The 14,691-nt window shown below is 37.2% G+C and overlaps 1 long non-coding RNA gene across 2 annotated transcripts in view; it reads right to left on the bottom strand.

Annotated features, from left to right (window-relative positions):
• Positions 1-338: 338 nt before the first annotated feature.
• Positions 339-14,691, bottom strand: part of LOC102018317 — a 50,450-nt gene continuing 36,097 nt past the window's right edge. Inside the window, exons 4-7 of one of the 2 annotated variants that reach the window (XR_001234715.1) lie at positions 14,486-14,557; positions 6,513-6,648; positions 1,839-1,986; positions 339-662 (exon numbers count right to left, since the gene is read on the bottom strand). This is a non-coding gene — a long non-coding RNA (uncharacterized LOC102018317). The remainder of the gene's footprint in view (positions 663-1,838; positions 1,987-6,512; positions 6,649-14,485; positions 14,558-14,691) is intronic. The other variant, XR_261601.2, reaches the window with a different exon arrangement.

Below are 14,691 nucleotides of genomic sequence, written 5' to 3' on the forward strand. Positions count from 1 at the left end.
AAAAAAAAAAAAAAAAAAAAAAAGAAAATATTGTGCAATTATCACTGTGTTATTACTTGTAACTTTTTATTTTGAAAATTAAATATAATTAAAGGAAAGTGCTCTATTTTTATTTTTATTGGCATAGTTTAGGGTTGCAGAGGAGTCAGTGTCTTAATAAAATTAATCAGTGTTCAACTGATACAATGGTTTAATGCCTTCAGCTGCCAAAACTGAACATTGTTACTATTTCTATTCACTTTTGAGAAAGCAGCACTTGATCAGTAATCACTCTTATTTCAAATGGAGCTTAATGAGTACATAAGCAATCTTTGCATGCAAGGCCAGGAAATTCCATCTCTCAATAGCAATATGAGTGCATAATATCAAACACAGGCTTCCATGTTTGTCTTCTTTTTTGGACTGGAATAGAACAAATTGGCGCAAATCTTTCCACTCACTTATTTAGAAATAATGGTCCAAATTTGAAAGTAGTGTGTACTTTATATTTTCTATATTCTGGTTGGCTATGCATTTGAAACAAAAGCTATTTGACATTTCTTCCCTTTTCTCTTGAGTAGCCCATACTTCATTGCTAAAGTTGCTGTTGAACTTCTTAATGTTTATCCTCTCTTGTCTTGCTTTTATTAATTTCTCAGTGGCTTTGCTGTAGAGTTATCTCTCTGAAAGAAAAAGATATATGTATATACACACACAGGATGGCTAAGGTAATTGTAACACTAATTTCTATTGCTTTATTGAAGGGAACAGTTAATGTTTGTTTGTTTAGTCTTGCATGCCTATATCTGGTAATCTGAGCAACTACTTTGATGATAACAATAAGTAATACAACAACCGTTGTTGATTCATATCATCTTATTTTGAAATTCTGTATCATTTTTATAATTTCTGTTTTATAGTGCCGTTTTGTTTTTGTCTTTTTTCTTTAAAATAAAAAAATTTATCTCTCTGAAACGTCTCTTCTCTAAAGAACCTCCTATGATGTCTGTATTTATAGCAAAGCAATTTGCCAACATATATTGAAACATTAACTATATCCACGTGCTTTCTCTCATGGTCAGTTCCAAGAATGAATTCTTTTGTAATGTTATCAATACACAACAATCTGAAAAACATATATTTATGATGACTTAAATTACAGGACAGTTTTATTTATAAATTGAATACAGAAAATGAATAATAGTAAATCCTATCACCATTAATCCTTAAGGTATAAAGTTTGTGTTAGTCATTTATCTATTATTATAACAAAATAACTAAGGCTGGGTAATATTCAAAGAATAAAGTTTGATTTAGCTCACCGTTCTGGAAATCGAAAGGCATTGTGTCTACATTGGCTCAGTTCTGTTGCTGGCTCTTGAAACCAAATAAAAATCCTACATAAACCACCTAACCACACTCACTTCCAATCTTTCGCTTCTAGTTGACTTCAAAAATCACTAATTTTGCAGCTCCTGGAAATAAGTGGCATGTTATTAGTCTCTCAGTGGCTTTGCTGTAGATGACACCTCTCCTTGTAGGTTATAATGATGAGTTGTCCAGAACACTTGTCAAGCTTTGAAGAGGACAAATTAGTCATTGAAAGAATGTTTGTCACAACTAGCAGCACAGGTTTGATGTATCTGAAACTTTCCTAATCCTTCTTTTCTCACTTTAGAGTTTATGACAATGGGGTGACAATAACTAAGACAGTTCTAAGGTTTGTAGGGATATCATGACTATACGGCAAATCAATAGATAACCAGTTACCAGACTGAAAGACATCCATTCCAGACCATCAGAGAGATACCTATAACTCTTCAGGTCTCAGTCATTTCCTCAGCTAACTTAAATCTCACCTGTTTCTCACTTGCTTAAGGATAAAATGAAGCTGAAAAGTTGTAGTAAGATGGTCTTTCAGGACTTAGCACACCGCCTTCTCAGTTTTGGAGCTTCCTGAATGACTTGCTTTTCTTGCCTTAATAATGTGGCTTCTGTTTGCTGAACCTTTGTAAGCAAGTAGATTCTGATTTATTAATGATTTTTTGGCTACATCACATCATGGAAGAGAGTATCATGGTGGGAATATGTGTAAGAGAAGGAGATCATACGGAAAGACGTTAGACCAGACAGGGATGGTCTTTTATGAGAACTCACTTCCTTGGAAACAAAACATGATTCTGTGAGACTTTCGTAATCCTAAAACATTTAGCTATAGTGCTCCCATGGCCCAAAAATCTACCAAAAGTTCCATCTCTGAGCTCATGAGGCTTTGAGGAGATAGTCTAGATTCAAAGCATAATACCCCCACCCCTGCCACAAAGGACTCATGTGTCTCTCTTTACACAAAATGCATTCAGTTAGTCTCTAAGAGTCACCGAGTTTTAACAGTCTCAGCATTGCTGAAAAGTCCATGTCCACAGTTTCCTCTGAGACTCAAGGAAAACTTAGCAGTGAGCTCGTGTAAAAATCAAAAAGAAAGTTAAACACTGCTGATATCCAAAAGCATAGGAAAAACAGTGCCGTTCCAAAAGGGAGAAGTAGGGGGATAGAAAGGAACAGGACCAAATCAAGACCTAAATCTAGCAGAACATTCATTAAATCATGTAGCTCGGAGACGAGAGATTAGGGCCTAGCTAGCCAGCTGTGCAAGTGGGCACGATCTGTCAATCATGGAGACCCAAAAACATGTGCAGAAAAACAGTTCCCAAGCCCTGCCCTTGAAGCAATTGGTAACTGCTATCTTCAGTTCTTCTGGCATGAAATCAAGCCATTTTTTGATATGATTGTCTAGATCACAGGGGTAAAAAGGGATGAGGAGTAAAGCAGACACTGGCCACTAAACTCATAGCCACTGTGAGTTTTCTCTTCTTTTCCTACTTACATTGGTCTGCAATCACCCTGTAGAGCATACTGTTTTCCTCCATTTCATAAATGTAAAACCTTACTACCTTTTATCATATGTCTGCTTCCAATTCTTTGCTCAGCTCTCCAATAACCTGGAAAGAGCCTGAGAAGAGAATACTAAATCCTAGAACATAGTCACAGCTCCATGTCTAGAACCGAGGGAAATTTGTGGCAAGATGTGTACTTTAAGGGGCTCGGGCACACCCACTACTATGACATTGCTGGTGGCAGCCATCATGGCCTCCCACTTGGGGTGATTTTGTTCACTACCTGTGGCTTTGCTAAGATGTTGTACATTCCTAGTCTTTCCATTTTCCTGGGGTTTCCACTACATTTTCAGCTTTGATCTCCTAGCTTTACTCATTGCCCTTTTAGGTGCACACGGCCTAGCCTCTTGGTCCTTCCTTTAAAATGTGTGTGGAAGCATCCTTGGCCCCATAACTCTTGACTTGCATATGCCTATAAAACAAACACCACATTCATGATGTCAAGTGGACCCACCTTCCTTTCTGGAGAAATTGAAACATCTCAAATGAACTTTTTGTTCCTAATTCTCACTGTAAATCTCACCAAAAACAATAAAAACTATCATGTTATAGCCTCAGTGCAGTGTTTCCTCGAAATATCCTCTGCCAGATTATTCTATTGCCCTTAGCCTCAGTCTCTGGCAAAATCTCAGAACACGAACAAAATATATACATAGCACACATGGTCTTAACCCAGCTTCCTTGCTTACACCCGTAAACTTCTGAGCCTGGCTTTTATTGTGTGCACTTCTACGAGCATTTTTTTTCCTCTGAGCTCTGATTGAAATCTACCACTGAGCATGGCTTACAGCAGTCTAAGTGTTCTCTACTTGGTGTCTCCAAAGTTTTCCAAGCTTCCTGCACAAGTCAGTTCCAAAGGCTTCTAAACCACATAGGTAGAGTCACAGCAATAATCCAACTTCTGTGGTACCAAAATGCATCTTGATCACTTCCTTCATCCCTAAGACACAATACCTGACATCAACAGTCTATTGTGACTCACAGTTTTAGAAGTTCCAGCATGGCAGAAAGGGACAAATGCAAAAATGACATAGCAGGAAGAACTGCTCTGGAGGGGAACTTGGTACAACATGGCATCTGAGAAGCACAAACTGAAATGAGGAACTAGGCTGGATAATATACCCTTCAATCCATTCACCAAGAGACCCTGCAGCCAGACTGCACCTTCTAACAGACTCAAATCACAAAACTTGGGGAACAAGCCCCATTCAAAACCTGAAAATTTGCACATTTATTACATGCAGTATTGTGTTTCAAAGTTTGTTATTTAATAGCCAAACTTAAATCGGGGAAAAAAGCAGAAGAGATATAGGAAGGTCTAAATTAGAAATGAATAAGCTATGGAAATATATGAATATTGAAAAGCAATAAATAAAATGAGTTTATAAATTCATGTAATGTTGAAAATGTAATAGTTACCTATTAATTTTTTAAATCAATAAGTGATTTGATTTTTTTCAATAAATTTTCCAAAGTTGGAATTGTATGGGCATTTAAATCACTCCTGCTTTTCTCATAAAAGTTTTATGAAGATGAAAGTAACAGGTGAATTTCGAGTTCTCCGACTGCAACAACATACTATAACTGCATAATTGCATCCCACTATTTTCCTTTATTGATGTACCACTCTCTCTTTCTCTCTGTTTATTTTCTGGTACCAGAAAATTGAACTCAGGACATCGCACTTGCCAGGCATGCACTGTGCTGCTAGGCCATATCTCCAGCTCCCTCTCTCCTTTTTTTTGGTACTGGGAATCGAACTCAGGACCTTGCACTTTTCCAGCAACCACTGAGTTATATCTCCAGCCCCCCTCCCTATTTTAATACTGGGTTGATTTAAAATGATCCTTGTTATGACTTCAATTTATTCCTAAACTCGGGTTGGGGTTCCTCAACAATGTCACTTATAGATTCTTGACAGCAGGTTGATTTAAGAAAAACACATAAAATAGAAATGCAGGTACAGAATAATATCAGATACACCTGAAATTCAGATTCTGGAACACCATAAAGCTCCCTTGATTTAAATTTCTCCATGCTTCTTCAAATATATGCTGAGCCTTAAATATATATTGAACTCAGCGAGAAGAGGTAACTTCATTCATTACCACAATATATCCATTTCATCTACTTTTTTTTTTAAGTACCAGGAATCCAAATCAGGACCCTGTGCTTGCTATGCAGGCACTTTTGCCACTGAGCTATATCCCTGGACCTTTTCCACCTACTTTTATCAGTGTGCTTTTTGTTTGTTTTTAAATCTATGCTTTGTAAAACATGAGCTATGATGTACTACTTAATATCATTTAAAAACTAGAGATAACTATTTTCTTATGATATCCTACTTTTCTCCTAGTATAGCAATGATTCCACTCTATTGTAATATTTATTTTTTGTTTGCTTCACTAGACATGTAGTTATTTACAAGTATAATGCTGGGAAGCAAGCCTATGCTTCATAAGAATCTTGTGAATAGAGGAAATAGTCTTGTGTTAATGGGGAGCACATCCTGAGGTGAGTTTGCTATTGCAACCATCTCTACACTTTATTGATTTAGGATCTACAGAGGAATAAGAAAAAGCTGCCCACATAGTCCTGTATATACTCAGCAGTGATTCCTCCAACTGAAAATGACTGTAAGTAAAATTTTGAAATAAATATAGAAATCAGTTAGGTAAAAGGAAAGAAGAGAGCTTTGGAAGATATTGCAAACAAAGATAAAAAACAAATAACATGGTGGTGGAGGAAAGATTGACAGTCCAGGATCACTGTGTACCTCAATGTGACCATAACATGGAAGCTACATTGGAATAGCAAGAAAGGGCAGGGAGCACAGGTGAGGATGAGCAAAGGAATACAAGGGCTTTGAAGAAGCCAAAGAGATATATGTTCATCTCCTCTTCACCTAGAGAAGGAAGGCATATCCTACACTCTAGAAACTTGCTTCAGAAACCCCCACTCCTGGGCCTTTCTCTCCCAGATCTGGATTCGGTAAGCAAGAAAAGTAGCACAAGTTTACCTGGTGATTCTGATTCAAATTGTTCATGGATTAAGCACTGCCTAAGATTTTTTTTAAAAAAAGTATTAATATCACCTAGTTTCACTCTCTGAATATTTCTTAAATATGCCCTCTTTATATGTATATATAGTCACTATTAGTCCTTTCATTAATCTGATAAAATTATGTGTGTTTTTAATATATTACAAGGGCTATGCATTAAATTTCTTTTGCAGTTCTCTCTCATTTATGCAGTTCCTCTTATACAGAGGATGCTCTTTCTTACTGAGTTTCCTATAAGGAAAGCATGACTTCTTTTTTCTTTTCCCTTGCTCACCGCCCTTTGACTTATCTAAGCTTTAAAGTTTCAATTGAACTGGACTCAAATGCTATCTCTGCAAATAGCCTGACCTTGCCAATCACTCCTCCTTCTTCTGGATAATACGTGGCACCTTCTCACATCTCCGTACATTCTGCCTTTGACAATCTCACCAGGGGTTTTCTTTGGACTTTGTGCCCCAACCCAGAAGGTTCCCATTCTGTACTTCTTGCATTTCCCAGGGTGAAACGCTCTTACTTACCTGACTATATTAAGACTGAAATGATCTCCTCTTGAGGCGACACATTGATGGCATGACATTAAAATGAATACTGATGTCAAAGGCAAGACTTCAAAAACGCAGTCCAATCGGCAGACTTCCTTGACAATGCAGGTGACTGAATCAAAACAAGGTTAAAACTCACACTTCTATTCTGAAAGCTGTAACTATCCTTAACAAACATATTAAGGTATGCCACGTAATGAAGTATTGAATTTTAAATTGGTGGCACATGTGAAGAATTTTGTTTACTTGTATTTTTTACCCAATGCAAAATTTTTTATGCAACTCCTAAGAAGGAAAAGAAAGTGAAAAAGGAAGGAAATTAGTATTTTTTGTTTTGTTTTTTTTTTTTCCGGTACCGGGAATCACACTCATGACCTTGCTCTTGCCAGGCAGGCGCTGTGCCACTGAGCTAAATCCCCATCCCCTGAAATAAGTATTTAATACTTATTTCTATAAATGAAATATTATGACTCATTGGAATAATCTCTTTGGGAAGATTACCTCTTCTTTTACTGTGCTATACTGACTTACTGAGTTAATTCTTGAGTGTTCTTTCAGAAATGTACATTAAGGGGCTGGGGATTTAGCTCAGCGGCAAAAGCGCCTGCCTGGCAAGCACAAAGTCGTGAGTTCGGTTCCCAGCACCGGAGAAAAAAAAAAAGAAATGTATGTTAAATAAATGAATTAAAATGCTGAAAGTAAGCTATATAAATGGAAAATTTACATGCTTGGTTTATATGAACTCTTCAAATGCAATAACTATTTTACTATAACTAAGACTATAACAATGATAGTTATATAATACATTTATGTAATTTAATCTAAATATATAATACTACTTCTACTTGAACTTCTTGTAGTAATGATTGCTATTTTTTTGAAAAATAAATCCAAAGTAGTCTATAGCACCTGAGAAAAACTAGAGAGGAATATATGAGAAGGATTGAATATATTACATCAACATAAACAAAACATTTCACATCATGTAAGCTATATACAATTTGCATTATAAGCCATGGAAACAAATGGACTATGCAAATATGTGTTAAACATGGAAATATAAAAAGAGAAATTTATAAGAAATATCACTTGCAGTGATGAAGAGGAAGGACAAATGGGGAATAGGATAATCAGGACTGCAGGGAAGCTTATGATAGGCTAACTAAGAGATAATGAAAACTGAATCAAAGCAGAGGGAGAAACAAATTTTATTCTTTGAATTTCAATTGCTCGATACTGTTTCCTTAAAATTTAATAATAAAGATTTCTCATCCAAGTGTTTATGTAATCACTGATGGAATATAAGAGAAAGATTTGCAGATATTTCTGAAATAGATATTCTCTAAGTGTTACACTAAATTCCTAGTCCACGACCAGATACAGCATATATTGAGCTGAGTTGAAGTAATCATATCTTTTAGATAGAAAAATTCATTCATCTTCTTGATGGTAAGACTGCAATCACTTTGTAAATAGAATTTGGAATTTTGTATAAATTCTAGGCAAAAATAAATTATATTCCTTCTTCTTCAGCAACACAAGTTGCTGAAATTCAAATCCATAAAATAAAAAAAGAATCTTAGTGATCAAGAAACAACTTTGGAGAGAACACCAGGTCAAAATTTCCCTTCCCTATATGGTTCTATCAGGACCTAAGAAACAGAGATATATCTCCTCTCCTTGAAGGTCTTCAAGGATACAAAGGTGAAATACTGATTACATTTGCATATAATGATGGCTATGTTATATTGAGCCAAAATATGATTTCTTTAAATTAACCTCCTTCTTTTTATTTCCTCTCTTCTACCAGTGGGCCACGCTTCTTATTCTTACTTTCTAAAATGTGTAAATGGCAATAATTTCTGGAGCTTTTGCCAGACACACTTGCCATCCTCTGTTTGTATTCCAGGTTGCAAATGAAATTTTGACACTTGCAGATATTCCAATTTGAACTTCCACAACCCCTTTGGTATAGAGCATTTGTTTTATTTTTGTCTTTCTGAGCAAGGTCTTGCTGTGCAGTACAGGCTGGTCTTGAGCTCACTTTGTAGCCCAGGCTGGTCTCGAATTCACAACAATCCTCCTGCCTCAGCCTCCCAAGTGCTGGGGTTACAGGCTTGTGTCACCACACCTGGTACTGGTATAGAGCATTTTGAATACATAAACCCTCTTATAATTACTCCTTATTAAATCTTTCAGTAATACTTTCACAAAGGCAGACAAAAATGTTTCAGAAGCTTGAAATCACCTTCCCACTCTGGCTATACTCTCCTTTCTTTTCTGCCTGATTTTGTAGCATCTTGCCTGGCCATGCCACGTGGCCGCTTCATCTATAGGCTTCACATGTATAAAGCTCTCTTCCTACACAGCATTTTGTCCCTACTCTTCCATCTCCTTCCAGTCATCTTTTCTTCTATTTTTATTTTGTGCTCTGGTTTGTTTTTTGTATTCCCTTCAAAGTGCGTGTTGAAACACGGTCCCCATTGTGTAGTCTAAAGAAGTAGAGTTTTTTTGACAATTAAATCAAGAGTTCTCTACTCTCGTAAATTGATTGCTGCCTTGAGGAAATCACTGAAGGGCTCTAGTTGAGGCCCTTTCTTGCCCTTTTGCTATATGAAAGCAAAACATCGAATTCCTAGGGACAGCATAGCCAATGATGAAGACAACATGTCTGGCTTCCAAGATGTGAAGCCTCATAGTACTGGTGGTGGATTTCCAAATCTCCAACACTGTAAGAAATAAATTTTTACTATTTATAATAAAGGTATTCTATTAGAGCAACAGAAATACACTAAAGCATGTTATCAATTCTACTTTTATTCGAGTCCAAATTTGATCAATGATTTCTATAGCACCACACTCTTCAAGCTATGATTACACTATTTTACAGTATTTTCTGTTCATCTTTTATACCTAATAGTTCTTAAAGGTCATTTAAAAATTATTTTAGTACATGAGTATATTTTTATTTCTCATGGTCATTACACATAATTCTCAAAGAGATTCTCTGAGGAATAATGTTTATTTGTGAATGGTATAGCATTACCAGAAGAATATCCATGCAAGCTGTAAGTTACAGGGTTCTCAAAACACTAGAAAATTTTAAAGACAAGAAAAAATTTATGTGAACTACTTAGATGCAAAGTTCATGGGTCCTGGAAATCCTAGGCAGGAACTGGCATTGGCTCATTGACAGAAAGATGCTTGTTAGGCAAATATTGTGTTCAGAGTATTCTGTCAAATTTGTCAGAGTATATAGTCTGAATTGTCCAGAGTATCTTGTCTAAGTCATTGAAGTCTTAAATATTAAAGATAAACTGTGGGGCTGGGGATTTAGCTCAGCGGCAAAAGCGCCTGCCTGGCAAGCGCAAGGTCATGAGTTCGGTTCCCGGTACCGGAGAAAAAAACAAAACAAAACAAAAAAAAGATAAACTGCTATGGAAATCTATGCATAAATAGAAGGTATATAAAGCATGTGCTATATAAAAAAGGCAAAGAAACCTCTTTTGGGCCTGCAGAAAGTCTTGAAAAAGTACTTAGGCAGGCATGAACCCTCCTCACTCATAGACTCTGAGTTTTAAACTCTCTCAAGCTTTCACAAAAAGCACCTTGGTCACGCGATGGCTATGATTCATCCAGATTTCTAACACTGACAGAAGTTTAAGAGATGCTGTACTTGGTTCCAAAATGATTCCTGAGGAGACCTAACTGATCTTGGTAGTAAGCAAAAGTTAAACTTTTCTTTGTAGAGGTCTCATTTTAACTTGGTCTAAAACATCCAGCAGAAAAGTGTAACCATAAGATGTAAAGAAACAATGCCACAGTAATAGGTTAACTGTAAAAAGTTTAAGTCATCAACAACCTCTGACAATTACCGGGTAGACATAACTGACCACTGTTATGGACTTTGGATAATATTCTTCAAGCACAGCTTTTCCAGTTTCAACTGAACACCCATTACTTCTGCAGCTAAGCAGAAAAGGGAGATATGTTGGGAGCCACTGGAGCTGGTTATTGGTCAAGCAGTCAAGCTACCTCAGTATTGAAAAAGGCATCCTGCCAGACAATTACAGTCCTTAGTCACTAGGCAACATTACCCCACCCACTGCCATGACACTAACTTTGCAAGTGTATAAAAAAATGCCCCTACTGTTGAAGTCAGTCCTCATGCTCATCAGGCAAGAGGTAACTCCACCTGACCCAGAAAAAAAAAAAAAAAAAAAAAAAAAAAAAACCTCACTGGTTCTACAAGAAAAATTTCCTCATGCTATCATCAACTTTTGTATCACCTACTGGGCAATTTTAGCTCTACAAATGTAAGAAATATGTGTATTGTGTCTATCAAAGTTATCTCTACAAGAAACACAATTCCAGACTCATAATTGGATGTTTTAACTATTTTTGATGCCAGGGATTGAAATCAGGACTTCGGTCATGCTAGGGAAGCACTGTACCACTGAGTTGCATTCTCAGCCTCCACAAGTATGGACTAAATTAAACGTTGTGAGTTAATATTTTGCCTCAAAGCATACTTACCTCTGGGGCAGCTTTCCTGTTTCTGGGGTAAAATATCTGATGTTTACAACTTAAAGAGAGGAAACTTGATTTAGCTCACTGTTTCAGATGGTTCACTCCATCGAGAGCTGGTTTTAAAGTAAAACATCATGGCGGAAGGGCATGGTGGAACAAACGTGCTCACTTCATTGCAGGTGGGAAGAGCAAATGAATAGCAATGGAGAGAGATATGCCTTCCAAATTGTTATGGTTGATACATTGTGTCAACCTGGAGAGTCTAGAGGTTTGGCTAAGTGACTCAGCAGGAAGCCAAGGTGCTTACTTTGTATACATCCTGAGCCTGTGGAAGAGGAGGGCATGGAGATTTTGTGAGAGCTACATGCCCCTTAGGTGGGGGTAGCCTTTTTACAATGTAAGGGAGGGAAAGAAGCTGCTTGATGCGATTCCTACCTTTTGCTCTGGCTGCTTTGCTGTTCCGCTGCCATTCCCCCCTTTGCTCTTGTTGCTTTTCTACCTTCTGCCTCAGAGCCAGCCAAGTATGGACTGAAACCTCTACAAACTCTAAGCTAGATAAACCTTTCCTTCCTTCATTTTGGGTGTTGGGTATTTTGTCTCAGCAAAGAGAGAAAAGAACCAAGACACAAATGTACATGCCCAAGTAGCCCCTCAGCTGGGGTCTACATTTTGACACATGATGACTATGACACCACCGTGTTCTAATCATCTCTCCAGGCATTCTTTAATCCGGTCAAGTTGACAATTAAGATTAAAGGCACAGGGGGGATAATATAATGCTTAAGACTTCAGGCTGAGAGTGAAATTTTACCAACCAAATAAAGTTGTGTAATTTTGAGAGAAGTTATTTAAACTTCAAATCTTTAGTCTCTTCTTATATAGAATAGGATTAATAATCATGTCTCTTTCCTGGTGTGCCAATTAGAAGAACTGAATGTAGATTGCTGAGCACAATTCTTAGCACAGTGGAGCCTGTGGCTAGTGATGATTATTTGCCTTACAGGAGTCTGATAAATATTAAGTACTTGCTAAAGGGCTGTTAGAATCAATGGATTCCAATTGCCACATACAGATGTCCAAGAAAAGCTGTTACATAGGGCTGTGAATATCCTTATTCAGTAGCATCCCCTTCCCAGAGATTATCTCTGCATCACCGTATTAGACAAGTAATTATTGAATAAGCCTCAGTTTCCTCAGTTTTTAGAAAACAAGTTAGAATGGAATTTTTCACCATCTCCTTCAGCACAGAAATATTGCGGGTCAAATACGCTTTGTAGACAAGACCTTAAATTCTGTTATATTATTTGAGGCACGTTTGGAGTACCTGCTAGTCTCACAGTTGCCCTAAGGCTCTGTTTATGCAGGCAAATTGAAGAGGAGACATGAGCCTATTATAGAGCAGAAGCTGGGAAAAGGGGACTCATTTGACCTGAACTGTCTCCATTGATACCCTTCCCAGGGTGATCGCTCAACTCTTCATCTGACAGTGTAGACAGAGCCTGAGGAAGGACTGAGGGCAAATACAGATTGAGATGGTGAAACTTGCAAAATACATGCTTACTGCAACTGTTTGATGATAAGGGCTTGTACGCTGCTCAAGAGCACCACATTTTGATGTAACGTGACTTAATTCAACTCCATTTAGCAGGCCGTATCTGCCGATGGCTTTGATGACACCATCCAAATGAAAGTTTTCAGGGAAATTGCAGGTTGGGGTACGGAATGCATGACTGTGTAAAGTATGTGGAGTGGCAAATTGTTTCTGTCTTGATGCCTGAAAAATGAAAATGAGTTTTTGAATGAACAAACTAGCTGTGGTATGGAATGAGAGGACCTAGTTCGGCAATGAAGACTGGACATTGTCACTGCATTCTCACATAAGCCACTTAAAACTCTCAAGCCACCTTGTGTCAGTTCTTCACTTATTCTGTCTACCTTATGTGTGCAGTTTTACACTGTTCGCTCTCTCTTTCTTATAATTTCTACTGTGTATTTTGTTTGGCTTGCTTTTAGTTTTGCTGTAGATGATTTCTTTTTCTACTTTAGTCTTTAAGTTACTACTACAGAGACAGCATTTCTCGATCCCTGGTCTACTCCTGTCATCTCTTTATCTTATTTCAAATTCTAATTATTTAGCTCCTCCCTCAAAATTTGATCACAATTATAATTTAAGATCATTCATATCTTTATATTCATGTCTTTACCCTTTTTCTTTTTAGTATAGAATCACTGTGAATATCGTTAGAACTGTTCCTTCCTAGTCAGGTCTCCACCCCTGGCAAAGCACAAAGCAGGCACAAGTACCTTCTTTGTTTCCAGAAGTACTGGGTGATACTATTATATGCAGGGATCACACTGATGAATACACGGATACTGTGAAATTGGGAGCTGGGCAAAAAGCTCCTTTAAATATGTCTTTTCCTAGTACCTGAAGAAGACGTTGAAAAAAACATCCCTCATGTTCTATCATGGAGGGACTGAGGACAAAAAAAATCCTCTGTTTTGTGAAGAGCTATTACTGGTGTGAAACAGATTCCTATAATTCCTTACTACAATTTTACAACCCACTTTGTTCACCAATATACAAACAATTGAAGCATCTAATCTGATCATTTTCTTCTGAATTTCAAAAATATAGAAAACCAGCCAGGGCTGGGGATGATGGCGCATGCCTGTAATCCCTGCACTTGGGAGCCTGCGACAGGAGGATCGTTGCAAATTTGAGACCAGCCTGGGCTACAAAGTGAGCTTAAGGCCAGCCTGAACTGCATAGCAAGACCCTATCTCAAACAGACAAAAAAAAAAAAAAAAAAAAAAAAAAAAAAAAAAAAAAAAAAACGCACAAAAATTAGAAAAATATTCTGGAACACATTCTAAACAGAAAATTAACAAATATGTCTCCTAATTTCTGTCCTGGCACCAAGTAGACTATTTCAATTGTTTATCATCTTTGGTGTCAAGGTGAAATGCATTGTATCATGTATTAACTGAGGGAAGGTTATAACAAAGACAGCATGTCTCTCTCAATTCTCCAAATTTCAAAATGCTTTGTAACACGTGCCATCAGACAGAGTAGGAAGAGCACATGGCATGCTTCTTCCTGACAGCGAAGGGGCCTGGGTGATTTTTAGAGGGAAAGGATTTTCTCCTGATGAGAGGTTACTCCTGGAAGTGCCAGCCCTCTGGGAAAGAGGGTTGAGGTCAAATCTCATCATGGGCAATATTTAAATCTGCTGTATTGCAGGGTGAGTGAGAGTGAGTAGCTTTCACCTTTGTGCACCTGTTTTCTTTGTGAGTTTGAAAGGTTCAATTGGTTTGTCACTTTCCTGCCTGTTTAATCAGGGTATCTTCCATGTCTTGGAAAAGGCAGGAAAATCACACTGTACTCTAATATGACCAGAAAGACAAGCTGCACATACCTGACTATTCAAAGCACTTACTAATGAGGCAAGATACAGGAGAAAATGTAAATTTGTTTATTCTTCATAGACCTGAAAATGACACATTAATGAAAATTAAATGAAAGAGATTTCCAAATGTAAAACCTAATGATTTTATGATTCAACCTACATTTCAATCAAAAACAGAAATCATTTAAACAAATGCTTGTCAATTTATTTTAAAA

This window comes from Chinchilla lanigera, unplaced genomic scaffold (assembly GCF_000276665.1).
Source record: "Chinchilla lanigera isolate Chin_1 unplaced genomic scaffold, ChiLan1.0 scaffold00032, whole genome shotgun sequence".
In the NCBI taxonomy this organism is placed as follows: Eukaryota; Metazoa; Chordata; class Mammalia; order Rodentia; family Chinchillidae; genus Chinchilla; species Chinchilla lanigera.